This window comes from Physeter macrocephalus, chromosome 3, assembly GCF_002837175.3.
Source record: "Physeter macrocephalus isolate SW-GA chromosome 3, ASM283717v5, whole genome shotgun sequence".
Lineage (NCBI taxonomy): Eukaryota > Metazoa > Chordata > Mammalia > Artiodactyla > Physeteridae > Physeter > Physeter macrocephalus.
In genome coordinates this window covers 27,499,900-27,502,270 of record NC_041216.1, presented here as the reverse complement: position 1 = coordinate 27,502,270, position 2,371 = coordinate 27,499,900, and the positions used below count along the sequence as shown (strand labels likewise).

Below are 2,371 nucleotides of genomic sequence, written 5' to 3'. Positions count from 1 at the left end.
TCATATGGTAATTCTATTTTTAGTTTTTTAAGGAACCTCCATACTGTTCTCCATAGTGGCTGTATCAATTTACATTCCCACCAACAGTGCAAGAGGGTTCCCTTTTCTCCATACCCTCTCCAGCATTTGTTGTTTGTAGATTTTCTGATGATACCCATTCTAATCGCTGTGAGGTGATACCTCATAGTTTTGATTTGCATTTCTCTAACAATTAGTGACGTGGAGCAGCTTCTCATGTGCCTCTTGGCCATCTGTATGTCTTCTTTGGAGAAATGTCTATTTAAGTCTTCTGCCCATTTTTGGATTGGGTTGTTTTTTTAATATTGAGCTGCATGAGCTGTTTATATATTTTGGACATTAATCCTTTGTCCGTTGATTTGTTTGCAAATATTGTCTCCCATTCTGAGGGTTGTCTTTTCACCTTGTTTATGGTTTCCTTTGCTGTGCAAAAGCTTTTAAATTTCATTAGGTCCCATTTGTTTATTTTTGTTTTTATTTCCATTACTCTAGGAGATCAAAAAACATCTGTGATTTGTGTCAAAGAGTGTCCTTCCTATGTTTTCCTCTAAGAGTTTTATAGTGCCCGGTCTTACATTTAGATCTCTAATCCACTTTGAGTTTATTTTTGTGTATGGTGTTAGGGAGTGTTTTAATTTCATTCTTTTACATGTAGCCTGTCCAGTTTTCCCAGCACCACTTATTGAAGAGACCGTCTTTTCTCCATTGTATATCCTTGCCTCCTTTGTCATAGATTAGTTGACCACAGACATTTTCAATGTTTTTCGTCAACAGAGTGTATCATAAGCCGCCCATGTATCCATGTACCTGTGCTGTGCACCTTGATCATTTACCAACTAGGTCTACCCTGTGCTAGTCAGGATGACTTACTCTGTAGATGAGGTCTCTGTGGAGAGACCTGTAAAAGCAGGTGGCACAGTGGGAAGAGGACAGAGACCTAGGCTCTTCAACACCACCTGAACCTCTTGGGAGACCTCAGGTGAGTCACTTCACTCTCTAAGCTTCAGTTTCCTCCTATAAATGAGGGGGATTAAAACTACACGATTCCTGAGGTGCTGTCTGGTTTGAAAATTCTATGATTCTAGTGAGTCAACTTTTTATTTTGGAATAATTTTAGAAAATTATTTAGAACTTTAGAGAAGTTGCAAAGATAGTACAGAAAGTTCTCGTCTACCCTTCACTGAGCTTCCCCCAAATGTTAACGTCTAACAGAACCATGGAACAAACATCTGTTAAATCTAGGAAACCAAGATTAGTACATTCCTGCTAACTAAACCCAGACTTCTGGGATTTCACGAGTCTTTCTGCAAACGTCGCTGTTATGCCCTAGGATCTGATCCAGGACCCAGGATCCAGGATTGTATTTAGTCACATGTCTTGTTAGTCTCCTCCCATCTGTGGGAGTTTCTGTCTTCGTTTTCATGACCTTGACCATATTACAGCTCTTAATGCAGGGTGACTTTCCTAGACACTATAAGAATGATGTCAGGTAGATCGAGCCCGGTTCCCCCGCCGCGGCCCGCAAAGCCGCCGCCCCTGCCCTGCCGCCACTGCCCGCGTCACTGCCGCCTCCGGACCGGCTGTATGATTAGGCCACAATCTTCAATGAGTAGACATATTCCTCAGTTCTGTGGTGTCCTTGGTCACACATTTATGGAGTTTCTGAAGCGCAGTGGAGATTACTGCCAGGCACAGCACGACCTCTATGCAGACAAGTGATCTGTAGAACTTCATTACTACTCCACCAAGAAGCCCCCATAAGAGTGGTGAACCTGGACACAGAAGTTGAACTGAAATCCACAGAGCATTTTTTACAAGAGTTCTGCCCTAGATGGGGTAAACCTCAGTGCACTTCCTTTCCATTGTCTCAGTATTACTGGATTGAAGAATTGCTGCTTCTTGTTAGGAGGTTCATTTCATTTCCCATTACTCCCAACTTCATATTCAAAACCACTGAGAATTTCAACTGGAGTATATTGAAGTAGACTCAGTTTCTTTGTACCATTTCTGTATTCAATTTTTAAAATTCTTTCATAACTCTACTGAGTGTTTTTTAACTAAATTAACATGGATCGAATGAACCGCCCAGCTCCTGTGGAAATCACTTACGAGAACATGAGATTTCTTATGACACACAATCCAACTAATGCGACCTTAAACAAATTTATGGAGGAACTTAAGAAGTATGGAGCTACCACAATAGTAAGAGTATGTGAAGCAACTTATGACACTACTCTCGTGGAGAAAGAAGGCATCCATGTTCTCGACTGGCCTTTTTTTTTTTTTTTTTTTTTGTGGTACGCGGGCCTCCCTCTGTTGTGGCCTCTCCCTTTGCGGAGCACAGGCTCCGGAC

General features: G+C 41.6%; 1 protein-coding gene and 1 pseudogene across 1 annotated transcript in view; one reads left to right on the top strand and one right to left on the bottom strand.

Moving 5' to 3' along the window:
- DNAJC11 (DnaJ heat shock protein family (Hsp40) member C11) overlaps positions 1-2,371 on the bottom strand; it is a 74,845-nt gene that overhangs the window by 38,336 nt on the left and 34,138 nt on the right. The gene's annotated exons all lie outside the window — the stretch shown is intronic.
- The window catches only part of LOC112065287 (protein tyrosine phosphatase type IVA 1-like), a 2,213-nt pseudogene continuing 1,912 nt past the window's right edge, over positions 2,071-2,371 (top strand).